This window comes from Myxocyprinus asiaticus, chromosome 8 (assembly GCF_019703515.2).
Source record: "Myxocyprinus asiaticus isolate MX2 ecotype Aquarium Trade chromosome 8, UBuf_Myxa_2, whole genome shotgun sequence".
In the NCBI taxonomy this organism is placed as follows: Eukaryota; Metazoa; Chordata; class Actinopteri; order Cypriniformes; family Catostomidae; genus Myxocyprinus; species Myxocyprinus asiaticus.
Window position 1 is genome coordinate 45,906,286 of NC_059351.1, and position 17,302 is coordinate 45,923,587.

Consider the following 17,302-nt stretch of genomic DNA (forward strand, 5'->3'; position numbering starts at 1 on the left):
GTTCTGACACATTTCAGAATGCAACAGGGCTTGAAATCAAGCTTGCGTTCGCTTGAAGCATCTGTGATGACGTATTTGCGTAGAATATGTTTCGAGCCTAAAGCTGCACAGTGACATTTAAATTTTTGGTTCAGCCTGGGTCAAGAAAGCATTGCTATCTCACTCTATCCCTCTTTCTTTTTCCCTGTTTTTGTTTATCTACCTTTTATCTAGTTTTATAGTCTCTGGGCTTGCACTATGCCAGTCTGTTTGCTCATAGCACTCACATAAATAATATATAACATTAATGACTCAGTTCAGTTCAGAGATAATTTACTTTTTCAACAAACAACCATGCAAAAACCCATCATCAAATCTTGCTAAAATCATTTTGCTTGGAACAGAATTCATGCTCTGCTAGTGTAAAGGGAACTGGCATACAAATATGGTCAATATACAAGACTGTCACAGTTTAATATATAAAGCAGATGGCTCATGCTTATTGTGTTTCCCATAGAATATAATTTTGTTGCATTCTACAGCAATTTTTCCAAAGCACATAAAAAACCATTCCTTCTTGAATCACCACATATACGCACCTCATGACAATGAGGTACAAAGTAAAACTGGGAAGGTGTTTTCCCAAGCTTAACAGGAGACTCTGACAACAAAACAGCCTCTGTCTCTTTGTAAAGTACCTAAGTGGAACTGAAATTGTTTTTCTCTTGACTCCATAAAGTCATTATAGTGTATAAACACACTTTTAGATCATGACTGTTGACCCAATGAAAGTAAATACATGACTATTGTCTCCATTAACAACAGAAGTTTTCAATTTTACTATGGGAAAGATGAAACATCATGTACATCTGTAACCAACACGGTCATAAAACCAGATTAGGTCTTAAAGGTGATGTTATTTTTCCGATGTCAAAATACTTTCTTCTATCCAAGCTTAATTTGATAGCTTAATATGATATCAAAATGTTTCTCTGTTTGTTTGAGTATATCGACTAGCTTGACACAACCAATAGCCTCAACCAATAGCATGAGTTTGGGGCGGGACTATCTGTTTTTCTGTCCAATGGCAGATGGGGGTAGTGTTCATTAAACCTTTCTCTTTAAGCATTTATATATATATATATATATATATATATATATATATATATATATATATATATATATATATATATATTAGTTTAACTGACAGGTAAATAGACCGATGATAATACTACACCCAAAATAATCACAATGCAAACCCAGAGAGACAGGTTCAACATGTGTATTTTTCACATGTTTGCATTCTTCAGTTTGTTTGTGCATTTGTAATTATGTGGTATGTACACTATATACACAAAGAATCAGTCGATCATCTGTCAAAGAATAAATCACATTTACATGGCTTACAACGTCGACATTCCTACTCATTACCATAAGCTACACAAATTTAGTCTTATGTAACGAGACCTTTGAGTAACAGCATAACGTCTGGTGCACAACTCAGCTTATTTTGGCTAAGAACTGCCCACTTAGACAGGAAGTGAATGTCTGACTGACATGCAAAGCAAGCAACCACAGTTTAGTAATCTTTGCAAACATAGAGAAAACAGAAAGCAAAATCTGTGTAGAAAATTTTGTTCAGAATTTCTGTTCATCCACTAGTAATAAGTACTGATTATTTAACAGACATAACTCAGGAAACTAAGCAGAATATAGGATACCATTCTGCTTGTGGATATCAAGTTCACTTGTTACAAAGTGCATCAAACAAACTCTGAAAATCTGATTCTACTTACCTGATAAACTGCCCTTTTGGCCCCGCCTGCTGGCAGGCTTTTCCCCGCCTCTCTAGGGCTGGGAGGGGGACGAGAAAAAAAAAAAAAAAAAAAAAAGAGGCGAGGGAAAAAGCAAAGCGGAGCGACAGCGAGAGAGAGAGAGGAGAGGAAATACCTGGTTAGCCGGTGCCCAGATACGCTGTCGCCCGGCCCTCAGCCACTCCCCGACCTCTGGCGGACAACAGCTCGCTCCTCCCCCGGTGGACGGTAGTGGGTCCTCCGGCCCCAGGCAGATGGTCACGCTCCACCCCCCCCTCTTTTCTTTTTTCTCTATTCTTTTTTTTTTATGGGAGGAAACGGCAGCATGCCTCAGATCCTCGGCGGCCGGCAGTGAAGTCTCCGTCCCCGGGCGGACGGCCGCAGCTGCTCCTGGGTTGGCTGGTAGTGGCGAGGACTCTACGACAGCACATCCCTCCCCTTCCTGGGTTTCGGCACCAATGTAACACGGTAAGGTTGGGAAAGGAGGAGGTGGGAACTGGCTGAACAGTCAAAATAATATTTAATGAGGAATTAAAACAAACACAAAATATAAACAAAAACGCACACACTGCAGCTGCATGTGGCTCTCTCTCTCCCAAACTGCCGCATTCCGCTGCATTTATCCCTCTCCTCGGCTGATTAGCCCAACTGGGGGCCAGGCATGCGAAGTCACGGCCCGGCCTCGCCCTCATCCTCGTCACACAGATTTTTAATCCTGAACATGAGTGTCAGGATTCTGTTATGACAAAAAACATGACAGAACAAAGTGACAGGACCGTGACAATCCCGCATCTGACGACCTGCATAATGGATGAATGGGGGAAAATTCTGCTTGCTTAACTCAACAAAGTTGTGTCTTCTGTGCCCAAATGCTTAGTTAGTGTTATTAGAAGAAATGGTGGTGTTACGCCGTAGTAAACACTCAACCGTTCCAACTTTTTTGGAGCATCATCTGATTTGAAATTAGTAAGTAGTAAAAATTAGTAAGTAGCCCACCCAAAAAAAAAAAAAAAAAATTATTCACAGGGTAAAACATCAAATAATGTGTTGTTGTAGTGCTTTCAAAATAGAACAAGGTGAATCTCATTTACATTTTTTGTTTTTATTAGCATTTTCCATACTGTCTCAACTTTCACAAATTGGGGTTGTATTTCAAAAGTGAAAAAACATTTAAATTAAAGAAATGAATTGTACTTTTAAATGTTTAAATTGACTCAATTGACTCTATAATGGCTTATTTATGGTTGGCTCTTCATATCAGGCTAGGATATGAGACACTATTTTTACATTTTAAAAATGACATGCATCAACTTTAACTGCCAATAAAATCAATGCTGGTCAGAGACAGATCACAGATGGCATTCAAGTATCCACTCTTAATTGAATATACTCTTAACCCAAATGATGTCTGCAATGCTATGCAATCACTAAACAAACATAATTTCCCTAATGAAGACACTCTAAGACAAGGTCAAGTTTTGATTAGTTGAAATCATCCCTCCCAGTTGAGCAACCTGGATGAGGGCAGCTTGGATGCAGTCAAAGTCAGGTTAGCCTTGTGTGTTTCACAGTTTCCACACATAAATTTGGAGGAAATGTTCCCATCAATGACCTTGGTCTGCACAGTCAGGTCTGCTGATTAATAGTCCTGAGCTGCCAATAGTTCTGTGCGCTGTTTTCCATTGGATAAAAACTCCTAGACTGTAGCTGAAAATCTTATTCAGGAATGCCAGCCTAGTTATTCTGTAACTCAACAAATATGGGAGAATATTTTCCTACAAAAAGAGTAGGAGAATATATGGAACAAATATATTAATATATGTATATACATATTTCATTAGTGGTGCTTTTTGAACAAAACCTAACCCTATGTAATACATTTCATCTTATAACTCTTCATGGACAGTTTGTGCTATGTACATGAATGTAACCTCAAAGTACTATATATGATCACATGGGAATTACCACGTTGCTACCGAATGTTCCGGTACCCTGACATCGACACCATCCTGCCAAGGTTTCAAATGTATTTACCTTTTCCTGTGGTGCTACTGACAGCGTGTTACGCTAGCAGCTTCAGAAACACGGATCCTGGTGCCATGGAAACCAGGAAGTAATCGCATTCACATAATCAATGATGAGCATGATTTAGAGGTTGCATTTTCCCTCCAAGGTTACATTTTTACTCCACTGAGGGGTAGGCTTAGGGTTGAGGTTTGGGTTACGGTATATGGTTACAAAAATATGCATTCCTTTTGAATGTACTACATAATTTACAACTAAAACCAACTTGCTTTGCAACTTGCTTTTAGCGCCAATCTGTGGATATTTTACTCAGAAACTGGAGCTCACACGTGCCCATATGTTCAACAACTTTTCCAGCTTTAGCCATTGCTGGCAGTGGTTTGATTTTCGATGAGCACAGACCGATTTCAACTGCAGAACTTTCGACCTACTGCTGCTGAATTCACAGTGAGATCAGTCACGTAACTCTCCCTTCACTGTTTGTGAAATGGAAATGAAAGGTTCCTCAAATCTTTAAGACTTGCTGAGGGACTATTATTTTTCTAAGCACATGGACTTGCAATTTTTGACTGCCAGAAAATGAAATAAAAAAAGAAAACAAAACAAAACATAGATTTACATTAATGAATGGACAATATCTAGTCTAGTGACCAGAATATCATAAACACAGACCCTAGCAACCACATAGAACAACTTAACGATAGCTTAACAACATCCTGGCAACCATCCACAACACCCTAACCAGACTTATTTGACAATGAAATCAGAAACAGGTTGACTTTTCTTTAGCTGAAATCAGTCTGTGCTTACTGAAATGTGAAACACTGCCCCAGTGGCCAAAGAGGTAAGTGTTGTTGGGCATTTGGGCACTTGTGAGCTCCATTTCTTGAATGTAATATCCACAGAGGGGCACCAAAAGCGAGTTATGAAGCGTGTTGTTTTCAGCTGTACAGGCTGTAATACAGTGATATTTGCATATTTTCATAAACTGAACCCCACAACCCAAACAACATCAAACCTAAACCTAACCATCAGCGGAGTAAAAATGTAACGTTAAAGAAAAAACTGCAACTTTCGAATCGCGCTCATCACTGATTATGCAAATATAACTACTTCCTGGTTTCACCCCTGGTTCCGAACCCATGTCTCCCATACTGCTGACGCAACATGCTTCTGGTTGCACCACAGGGAAATCCCAATACATTGGAGCTGATGCAAAAATGTCTTTTTAAATATCTTAGTTCTTATAGTTATAATCAAACCTAGTTTGGTATCTTTCTTTCCTTCTTTCTTTCTTTCTTTCTTTCTTTCACCACACAAAGCATAAAAAAATAAAGATAATCAGCATTAAACCAATCCTTTAAAGTTCAAATGAGTTAAATTGCATGGTGCAGGAGTTAATTTCTCACAACAGGAAAAAATTTGCACTTTTTCAATGCTTAATAAACCACAAAAAGCCTTTGAGCTATTAACAACTCTCCGTGAGTCTGACCTTTTTAATTTGACTGAGACATATGAGGCTTGAGCCATTATTCTTTCTCTTCACACCAGATTACTGTGATTTTTCCTTTTTTGTCCTGCCATGTTAAAAAGTGACTTCAAATGTACCGGAACTAAACTCTTGTTTTTCAAAGGGAAAATTAATCTTGTGGTGAATATGTTTACATATATATATATATATATATATATATATATATATATATATATATATATGTACTGTATATATATATATATAGAGAGAGAGAGAGAGAGAGAGAGAGAGAGAGAGAGAGAGAGAGTTTAAGTCAGAAGTTTACATACACTTAAGTTCATTAAGTCATTAAAACTCCACAGATTTAATATTAGCAAACTTTAGTTTTGGCAAGTCATTTAGGACATCTACTTTGTGCATGACACAAGTAACTTTTCCGACAATTGCTTACAACAGACTGTTTCACTTTTAATTGACTATATCACAGTTCCAGTGGGTCAGACGTTTACATACACTAAGTTAACTGTGTCTTTAAGCAGCTTGGAAAATTCCAGAAAACGATGTCAAGCCTTTAGACAATTAGATAATTAGCTTTTGATAGGAGGTGTACCTGTGGATGTATTTTAAGGCCTACCTTCAAACTTAGTGCCTCGCAAGTGACATCATGGGAAAATCAAAAGAAATCAGCCAAGAACTCTGAAAAAAAATAACTGTGGACCTCCTCAAGTCTGGTTCATCCTTGGGAAGGTAGTACATTCATCTGTACAAAAAATAGTACGCAAGTATAAACACCATGGGACCACGCAGCCATCATACCACTCAGTACGGAGATGCATTCTGTCCCCTAGAGATGAACGTAGTTTGGTGCGAAAAGTGCAAATCAATCCCAGAACAACAGCATAGGACCTTGTGAAGATGCTGGAGGAAATAGGTTGACAAGTATCTATATCCACAGTAAAACGAGTCCTACAACGATATAACCTGAAAGGCTGCTCAGCAAAGAAGAAGCCACTGCTCCAAAACTGCCATTAAAAAAAAAAAGCCAGTCTACAGTTTTCAAGTGCACATGGGGACAAAGATCTTACTTTTTGTAGAAAAGTCCTCTGGTCTGATGAAACAAAAATTGAACTTCTGGCCATAATGGCCATCGCTATGTTTGGAGGAAAAAGGGTGAGGCTTGCAAGCCGAAGAACACCATCCCAACTGTGAAGAATGGGGGTGACAGCATCATGTTGTGGGGCTGCTTTGCTGCAGGAGGGACTGGTGTACTTCACAAAATAGATGGCATCATGAGGAAGGAAATTTATGTAGATATATTGAAGCAACCTGTCAAGACATCAGCCAGGAAGTTAAAGCTCAGTTGCAAGTGGGTCTTCCAAATGGACAATGACCCCAAGCATACCTCCAATGTTGTGGCAAAATGGATTAAGGACAACAAAGTCAAGGTATTGGAGTGGCCATCACAAAGCCCTGACCTCAATCCAATAGAAAATTTGTGGGCAGAACTGAAAAAGCGTTGTGCAAGCAAGGAGGCCTTCATACCTGACTCAGTTACACCAGTTCTGTCTGGAGGAATGGGCCAATATTCCAGAATGAGAAGCTTGTGGAAGGCAACCCAAAACGTTTAACCCATGTTAAACAATTTAAAGGCAATGCTACTAAATACTAACAAACTGTATGTAAACTTCTAACCCACTGGGAATGTGATGAAAAGCTGAAATAAACCATTCTCTCTACTATTATTCTGATATTTCACATTCTTAAAATAAAGTAGTGATCTTAACTGACCTAAGACAGGGAAAGTTTTCTAGATTAAATGTCAGGAATTGTGAAAAACTGAGATTAAATGTATTTGCCTAAGGTGTATGAAACTTCTGACTTCAACTGTGTGTGTATATATATATATATATATATATATATATATATATATATATATATATATATATATATATATATATGTAGTATCTGTCCATCTTTGCATGTCTGTGTGTGTGTGTGTGTGTGTGCTCTATGCAAATGTGTTTATGGGCAGTGTGTTCAAAAAGCAATCAGTAACATAATCTCCCCGATGGCCTCTTCCTGCCTCTGCTTTGTGAGAGAACGATCTTTGATTTGAATCTGATGTTGATTGCGTGGATACAACATGCAGTGAGCGAGTTTTGCAAGACTGACCTGAGTTTGATGTCATTTATCCATTACAGCACATTTTGAGAAAGACTTCACATACAGTATGTCAGATTTGCTAAATGAACCATATATCATGTTGTTTCCAACTAGAACTGCGCTGTTTAGAGGCACACCCACCAACATATCTGTACAGTCTAAATCAGTACACACATGTAACCCTGCATGAATAAAAACATACATCCACAGATGATATGTGCAGTACACAGATGCAAAGACACTGATTCATTTGCATAAAAACCACACACATATCATCCCTCAAGGCTCACATTTTCTGGATTGGTTACTGTGCAACTGTTCTCACGTCCTCTCCCTTTGTGAAACCCATGAATAATCTCGCATCTCATGTTGTCTGCTTTCACAGATATACTTCATATGCAGAGCAAATTGATTTTCATCAATTTTCATCACATTCATATTCATCTTAAGTTACAGTGAGTCATTTGGTCAGAAAAAGAGTTTTTCTCTTCTGATGTCACTGGGGCCAACTGCTGTTGAATGAAACATGTGGTAACAATCTCTTGATTGTTTATGATGAGAAAGGAACTGGCTTAATGTGATAGTTCACACACACACACACACACACACGCACACACACACACACACACACACACACACACACAAATGTCACTCTAAACCTGTATGGGTTTATATCGTACGTAGAACACAAAATATACTTTTATAACAATATCCTGTTCCTCTGTTATCATATGATGAAAGTGAATGGTGACTGTGGCTGTCAAGCTCCAAAATGACAAAAAAGCACCATAGAAGTGTCATGAAAGTGGTCCAAATGACTTTTTTGATTATTGCAAGTCATACGATAACTTTGTGTGAGGAATAGATTGAAATTTAAGTAATTATTCACTGATAATCTGTGTACTGTTAACCATTGTAGCCTTAAATTTGAATATATGAGCTGAACTTAAGAAGTCTGACTGGTTAATTATTTGTTAACTTTTTATTTATTTATTATTATTAGCTGGGTCAACAGATTCATTAAAAAGATCCAACTCACAATAATGATTAATTCACTCAAATGTCAAAATTTTCAGTGAATAATGGCATACATTTTAGTTGTTTGGACCACTATTATGATACTTTTATGGCCCTTTTTTCATTTTGGACCTCATTCACTTTCATTATATGGAAAAGAGTGGCTCATCAAATTCTTAAAATTCACCTTTTGTGTCCCATGAAAAAAATATGAGTGTCAGTTAATAACAACAGAATTTTCATTTTTGGATGAACATTTCCTGTAAAGTGTGACATCTCTCTTTCAGAGCAAACAAAATGGCTTACTTCAGTTGAATTTGACTATAATCAAGAAGAATAAGGAAGCAGGCCTAATTCTGTGCCATTATAGTATGAAATTAAACATCACAGGTTTCATCTCACTGCTCAATATAGCAATTTCGTTCCAACCTATAATGTAGTATGCATCATTTCTGATGCAAAACAAGTGACTCCACTTCTCCACAGCAAGACAAAAAGGAAAACGTCTGAGTACCTAACCTTTATCCTGTTATTACATCTTATAACACTGAAGGACAATCGCCATGGTAACGGTTTACACGCTATGCACTGTTGTCAAGGAGATCTCGTCTGACAGGATAATGGGCTCCTCTGTCCGTTCTGCCTCCTGTTTCAATTCAACACAAGAGCACACATATACAAGCACTTAATCACTAAATTTGTAGGCAAATGGCTGTTGGATTTCCTTTGGGAGCTTATTAATGTTTGTATTTACTGCTGTGTGCAAAGAACTGATGATGTGTTTTGCATGCTTCCAACCTCTAAAAAATAATAATAATAAATAAAAAAAGGTGTTTAAAAAAAAAAAAATAAAAATATATATATATATATATATATATATATATATATATATATATATATATATATATATATATGTGTGTGTGTGTGTGTGCTTTTTTTGTTTTTCTGAGATTTCCTTTAATAACTTAGGACATTACTTGAAAAAAGGCCTGTGTTTTAAGCCTGTGTTGGATCAATTGCAAATTGTCGAAATTTACAAATCATTTGTTTCACCCGTTGATTGTTGTTACTTGCCCTTCAGTGCCCACGATAAAAGTACTGTAGTGCTTTGTCAATGGCGCAGATAATTAAAGCCCCATTTAACACTTCTTTGAATATAATTACTTTTTGCTAATGAGGGGCACAATTATATCTGCAGAGGCATCATGTTCATAATCAGATGCTCTGTTATGCATAAATCAGATGAGCTTTGGAACAGAACAAAATCTCAAAAATCTCGAAATTACCTCCATCACTGCACACCTCCTACGCAACACCGTTATCAAGGAGTTCAAGAGCTGGGAGAGTGTTGGCCTGTTTAATCATGCTTTTGGAGGACATTCGGTTAAAGAAAGTGGGACCATCAAACATTTCCCCGGATGAATCAGGCCTAGTTGAACTTTCGGCACAGACAGAGGAAATAGGCCACTAAAATCTGGCTATGGCCATCCTAGTGGTGTGTCGCTGACTTATTAAATGGTTTCATAATTAATCACTTGGTTCACACTGTACAGTACAGGGATCTTAGACAGAGTACAGTAGGCTACACTGTGTATTTACATAAGTAAAGGCTGAGTAATAAAAATGAACAACATGTCCTGAATTGTAATTACACATTGTTATGGTTATGACTGTTGTAATTGAAAGACTATTCCAGGTTTAATACAAGTTAAGCTAAATTGACAGCATTTGTGGCATAAATTGATTACAACAAAAATTAATTTTGTCTTAAAAAAAGCAAAAATCAAGGTTACAGTGAGACACTTACATTGGAATGAATGGGGCCAATTTTTGAATGTTAAAATACTCACTTTTTCAAAAGTAAAGCCACAAGACATAAACAATATGTGTGTAAACTTGATTTTAGTGTGATAAAATTACTTTCTAACCTTTTCTGTGTAAAGTTATAACCAATTTTACAACTTCGTTTCCATGATGACCCTAAAATGACAGTTTAAACAACTTTAAAGCTCAAATAATACATGAGTTTTAACAGAAGAATGAATGTAAGTGCTTTTATAAAATTATAAGCTTCACATTTCTGCATTTAAACCCTCCAAAAATTAACCCCATTCACTTCCATTGTAAGTGCCTCACTGTAACCTCCATTTTTGCTTTTTTAAAGAAAAGGAGGGATGAGTCAAAATAATGTTTTGTGGTAATCAACATTATGCCACAAATACTGTCAACTGAGCTTAACTTGTATTGAATCCGGAATATTCCTTTAATTAGAGTAGCATGCACAATATGTGTAACATGGACACTATAAAGTTTTACTTCTGATTTCATGGTTCAGGGCTCCTACACCATTTATCCACAGAATTTCCATTATTTTTACAATCATTCTTGTTTAAAGGATAAGGATTTTAAAATATAATTTCATAAAGACTGCACTCATGAAGAGCAATTTCTAGCCAATTAAATATTTTAGCTAACCATAAGAAAAAAAGCTTAGCTATAGAAATACAATTTTACTTCGTAAAATTTGGAAATCTCAACTAAAAAATGTCTAGGTTTTCCATGATTATTGGATCTCTGTTTATTTGTTTTTACCTATAAGCAGTTGGTAATGCAATTCATATTTCACTGTATGAAAGTGTCATGCATACATGTGGCACAAGAGTAAACTGTAAAACGTGCTAACCTTCAGTTGATATCTTAAAGGATTAGTTCACCTAAAAATGACAATTCTCTAATTATTTACTCACCCTCATGCCGTCCGAGATGTGAATTACTTTCTTTCTTCTGCTGTACACAAACAATGATTTTTAGAACAATTTTCAGCTCTGTAGGTACATTCAATGGAAGAGAATGGTGGCCAGAACTTTGAAGTTCCAAAAAGCACATAAAAGGCAGCTAAATAAATAAATAAATAAATAAATAAATAAATAAATAAATAATAATAATAATAATAATAATAATAATAATATCATCCAAATGACTCCAGTGGTTAAACCCATATCTTCAGAATTGATATGACAGGTATGTGTGAGAAACTGATCAATATTTAATACTGATCTTTTTTACTATCACTCTGCACCTCCTATGCGTTCAAAAGAGGACGAGTTCTTGTTTTTTGCTGATTCACACTCTTAATGCATATCACCACCTACTGGGCAATGAGGAGAAAGAAAACAGAGGGATAAAACAAAGGAAAAGAATAAATAAATCATATTTGCACAACAGCTCAGTAGGTGGCAAAATGCACAAAGAATGCAAAACGGCAAAAAACAGAAAAAGAAGAACTCTCATGAACATGCATAGGAGGGCTGTATGGAAGTAGATTTATACTAAAAAAAGACTTAAATATTCATCTGTTTCTAACCCACCCCTATCATATCACGTCATAAGAAAAGGATTTAACCACTGAAATCATATGTGTTACTTTTATGCTGCCTTAATGGGATTTTTGGAGCTTCAAAGTTCTGGCTTTCACTCGCACTGAATGGACCAACAGAGCTGAAATATTCTTCTAAAAAACATTGTTTGTAGTTAGCAGAAGAACGAAAGTCATTCACATCTGGGATGGCATGAGTGTGAGCAAATGAAGAGAGATTTTTCATTTTTGGGGTGAACTATTCGTGAGCTATTTCTACCTGATCTAAACCATTCGTTTTGTTGGTGTAACCTCGTGTATTCAGGCTGATTCAGTGATGTTAGATCATATTTTTAACAATTAAACCATTTAATGTAAATACTACCACATGAAGCACATTTTGTAGGTTCAGTGTAGGAACCTTTGGCCTGTCTGAGTGGTGTCCTTCAGCACCCACATGAATCAACAGTTACCATGAGTTTCACAGGCAGAGAATAACACAGTACACTGATATAATAAGCTACAAAAATGTACAAAGTGCTTATCTAAGAGACTTTAGGATAGCTTGATGGCTAAGAAATAGAACTAGAACAAGATGTCTTACTAAAAAGCCTCAAAAAATACAAAGACCTAACTTAAGCAGCTGACCTTTGTGTGAGTTTGGAAGTCTGTGAAATCTGCTCTGCTGTCCTCTATGTAGTGCTGTGATTCCGGACACACTGTTGCCCATGTCTGCTGCTGCTGAGCTCCAGATGTTGCACTTCAAGCGTCAGGCTTTAACAACTCACCCTGATCGTCCCCTTCTAGATTTGTTGACGCTATTATGTAGGTGACAAGTTGGGTCTGAAGCTTTGCCCGACCGACTACAGACGCAAAAGTTTCTCTCTGTCATCAAAAGAGACACCAGCTGCCCAAACGCGCTCGCGCTGCAGGTGGACACGCTCGTATGCGCTTCGGGATATCACACAAATCTCAACCAAATCAAGACACACGAGGAGGTTTGCAGTGAATGGAAATCAAATTAAATCGGAGATTTATAAGTAGATCATCTCAAAAATCGGTTTGACGTGCTAACTACGTTATTATCGGATATTGTTTGGCATCCTGCTTTGGACAGTTTTTGACGCACGTCTCCAGCGGGGATTTAACGCGCATCTGTCTCCACGATGAGATCACACATCCTGCCTCGGTGATTAGCACAGGAGCATCCTCATTATTATATAATCTGATAATCTATAGGCGTGTTTTGGAAATGTTGATGCATAGCAGAGAATGAAAAAACAAGTAAATAGAGTAAATGGCATCACTAAATACTTTGATCTGTTGCTATAGATCAGAAATTTAGAGTTCAAGCAGGGGCGCGTCTAGTAGCAGTACTGGGGGCTTGGCACATCCCCAATAAATAAAAAGTGTAACCTATCCCATTACTGTTTTACTAAGTGAGAAAATGCTTAAAAAATTAATAAAAACTATTTAAAAAGCCTCAGCACGAGTGAGCTGTTAGAATGATTCAAACTGAACCGTGAAACGATTCAGATCGTTTGGCCGCTAACCCAATGAAAAGAACCGACTCAAGAGAGTGATTCATTCGCCAATCGGGCAAGGCAAATTCTGATTCTAAACAAACAACATCGGGCAGTATTACGCCACATACGACATACTTTCTGAAATGTAGGCTACATGTAATCTCTCCCTGGTCACACAGGATTTATCAGTCATTTTTTCCGAGGCACAGAAGTAGTCAAGCAACTGCCTTGAGCTCAAGTACAACAAAGTATACTAAAAAAATGCATTTTAATTTCATAACAAAATTACATTAAATTGAATTGATCCTTTAGTATATCCACCTTTTTCCTGAACGTGGTTGTGTTCTACGATTCGCCTGTTTTCATTTTCCAGTCTCCAGTGTTTTCACCCGCATCTGTGTGTATTCTTACCGGGTAATGTGATGTTTAAAGTATTACATTTGTAAAAATTGTCCAAAAAACATGTGGCTCTAGAGTGCTGATACTTCATGAGTCAAGATGACCATTTTTTTTAACAGTGGCTCACCTGAGTGTGTAGATGTCATGAAGCGATGGTCCGAAGTGAGTTATGTTGATAACGATATCATTAACTACTTTGAATTGTTATGACAGCCAACAACTGCACAAGTTGAGCCTGAAATTAAATTTTACACCTAATAACACTTAAATGGTTCTTGTTTTCCTTCTGGTTTTTCATTGCATCTCGAGACCATAAACAGAAAACAGGCAATTAGAATCATCATGGCGCCGCCCAGTGGTTGCTAAGGAAAACTGTGGATAGGTCCTAAATTATACAGGCCTATGGATTTGCCAATGTATAGAGTGATGACTGTGTCATCAAAGTCCCTCTTAAGGCAAGTCACTCCCTGTCAACATCAAATGCTAGCGGTGCAGTGGGATACGACAAAAGCAAATCGGTCCCATTATAATCAATGATGTTGTCTACACTGGATATGTCCATCACGTCACGACTTTTAGCGCTAACAATAAACGGATGCCACGTTTTATTTTGCGCTGCACATGTTGGCGCTACTTCTGCCAAAAAGACAAATAAGTGGTTTAGAACGTTAGCTTTGCCTTTGACGCATCCAGTGTAGACAGCCTTAAGGCACTGAGAAGCCGCTCGACTTCGCTTGCATCCGATGTAGACAGGGTGTCACTTAGTTCACACGTCACGCATCTTGGAGATGCTCCCAGGCAGCTATTTCCTATGGATACAAGCGTCATACAAGTACAGCTACTATCTACTTGAATGGGGAAAGAGTGGAATCTCCAAAACGGTAGGTCAAGATTGCGATCAAACAACATATTTCAAATCAGCATTTAAATCTGACAACAATTCCATCTTAAATTGTGCATCTTTAACTCAGATCACACTAAAAAAAAAACACTATTTTTCAGATCAGTCCAAGACATAAGCATTTATTTTTTAATTGACTGACAGGTGATACCTGTATCTGAAAGTTGATCGGCTCTTTGACCTGTAAGGCGGGACTTGGGCGTTCCAATTTCTCCCATTCATTTTAATACAAGTGCTCCGACTCGTGCTAAACAGTCTCTGGTGTCACCTACTAGAATGAACAAGCTAATCCCTGCTAGTGCTAGTGACTCAACATGTCTGTAGAACTTCCACACCTCTTACTGCATCATATTCAGCATGGCTGGGGACAGTGAAGTGTCATTAAAAAGTAATTAAATAACATTGTGTTCTCGACATAATGCATAATCCGAGTGCATGTGCAGTATGGAGATTTGTAAAGGATTTGTCCCAGATAGGACAGAAAACTGTCACGGTTAGGTAGAGACCGGGGCTAAGTTGTCATAAGGGCTTGACTTATCTCAGTAAGTGTCAAAGGTCCAGTTACACAAATACGTGTTTTCTCTAGCAGTGTTTTTATTTTTTATATTTTATTTTTTATGTTAGTTTGAAACACCTTGTTTTGAAACCCCACTTAAATAAGAATATTTTTGGGAATTCTTCCAAACTGAAATTTAAATATCATCATATTTTGTAACAGCTGTTGGTTAAACACGTGAAAACAACCACACTAGCATGACTCAGGCAAGGATCAACAATATAATTAAAGGGATAGAAAAACAAAACTTCTCCAACAATCATCCATGCAATTATCTAATCAGCCAATCATGTGGCAGCAGTGCAGTGCATAAAATCATGCAGATACAGGTCAGGAGCTTCAGTTAATGTTCACATCAACCATCAGAATGGGGAAAAATGTGATCTCAGTGATTTGGACTGTGGCATGATTGTTGGTGCCAGATGGGCTGGTTTGAATATTTCTTTAACTGCTGATCTCCTGGGATTTTCACACACAACAGTCTCTAGAATTTACTCGGAATGGTGCCAAAAACAAAAAACATCCAGTGAGCGGCAGTTCTGTGGATGGAAATGCCTTGCTGATGAGAGAGGTCAAAAGAGAATGGCCAGACTAGTTCAAACTAACAAAGTCTACGGTAATTCAGATAACCGCTCTGTACAATTGTGGTGAGAAGAATAGCTATTCTAAGATGCGGATTGGCGCTGTTTTGGCAGCATGAGGGGGACCTACACAACATTAGGCAGGTGATTTTAATGTTGTGGCTGATCGGTGTAAGTTAAGCCGGTTTTATAAGATGACTCCCAACGTAGGGCAAGAAGGTAACTTGTCCAAGCTGTCATCTGATTTTTATAAAATGTATAAAATACATGTGATTTCATTCTTAATTTTTTAATTTTTTTGTCATCTGAGAAACCACATTTTCCATGTAATTATGTATTTAAGTTGAATAATGACACATAAATAATGATAGATGGATCATTAAAACAGAATCCCAGTCAAATCGATTCATCTGAAAGAAAAAACTTCTATGAATTACATACCAAACAGGCCTATTAATAAATCCATATTTAGACATCACCCGATTTTAGGGTTCCACCACCTCCGAAATCCCAATTTAACCCCTGCCCACATCCCAGATGTGTATGACTTCCTTTCTTCTGCAGAACATAAATTAAGATTTTTAGAAGAATATCTCAGCTCTGTAGGTCCATACAATGCAAGTAAATGGTGACCAGGGGTCTATTCCAAAACCTAGGGCGTGTCTTAGTCAGCTCCCTTCAGTAGTCAAGGCTGTCTCAATCGCAAAATCGTCCCAGTGCACTGAAACGTTCACTCCCTAAAAAATCCCACAGTGCACCGTAAAAACCAGGAAGCAACGATGCTCCCTTACCGGAAACGTCGTCATGTCTTCTGTGGTCTCTCAAGTCATTAGATGACGAGCACGAGTGTAAATATATGATGTCAAAGCCTTATTTTCGCTTAAAAGAGATGTTGTTTGTCTGTCATCCACAATTAAAAGGAAACAATCTTTTAAATATTAGAGTTGTTAAAAGAAGGTTTAAAATACACTCCTTTATATTTTTATTTCTTTATTTATGTCATTTATCTGTTACCTTTGCCAGCGCCTGAATTCGTGTTCACGACATAGGGAGTTAGGGAGCTGACTGAGACACATCCCTAGTGAGCGTCCTCTGGATGCAGCATTTTAAGGCATCACAGGCTCCCGACACGAAGGCTGTTCCAAAAGGTAGCTATCTAAATAATGCAGCCTCTTAACATACTGTACCTTGTTTTGGCCAAATTCTAAGGTAGCATCGAATGTATCCTTCCCCGGGTAGGCGATCCCAGAATGAACCGTAATGAACTCGGTGGAAAAATAAACCCAAGATGGTGGACGAAGCGAGAGAAATTTGAATGATAAATATACTAATAATCCTTTCAGTACTGAAAAGTATAGATAAATAACAGTTTAAAATGATACAAAATGGACTACTTTGCCCAAAATGTGTGTGTACTGTGCGTATTTATGCTTATTAAAGGAACGCGTAGTTTCTCTCCTGTCACCTGTATTGAAATCAGTTGTGAGTCGAGTCTCGTGCACTGCGCATGAGGAG